The sequence below is a fragment of the Coenobita brevimanus genome, chromosome 15, assembly GCF_032717465.1.
Source record: "Coenobita brevimanus isolate Jiangsu-jjx chromosome 15, ASM3271746v2, whole genome shotgun sequence".
NCBI classification, from domain to species: domain Eukaryota; kingdom Metazoa; phylum Arthropoda; class Malacostraca; order Decapoda; family Coenobitidae; genus Coenobita; species Coenobita brevimanus.
This window is the reverse complement of record NC_136968.1, coordinates 642,835-643,261: the sequence shown is the minus strand read 5'-3', so window position 1 is coordinate 643,261 and position 427 is coordinate 642,835.

Sequence of the window (427 nt, the reverse complement as noted above, 5' to 3'; positions counted from 1 at the left end):
TGGTTTTGTGTACATCATTTCTGGCCTTAGTTGTTTGTTATTCTTGTTCTGAGTTGATTGTTGTTCACGTTCATCTTGTTCTGAGTTCATTGTTGTTCACATTCATCTTGTTCTGAGTTCATTGTTGTTCATGTTCTTTTTGTTCCATGTTCATCAGTTCATCGTCTGTGGCCTTAGTTGTTCACGTTCTTCTTCTTCTTCCGTGTTCATCACTGTTCATCTTTTTCTTGTTCTGAGTTAATTGTTGTTCATGTTCTTTTTGTTCCATGTTCATCGTTCTTCATGTTCTTGTTCCATGTTCACTGTTCTTCATGTTCTTGTTCCATGTTCATCGTTCTTCATGTTCTTGTTCCATGTTCATCGTTCTTCATGTTCTTGCTCCATGTTCATCGTTCTTCATGTTCTGTGTTCATCATCGTTGTACCCT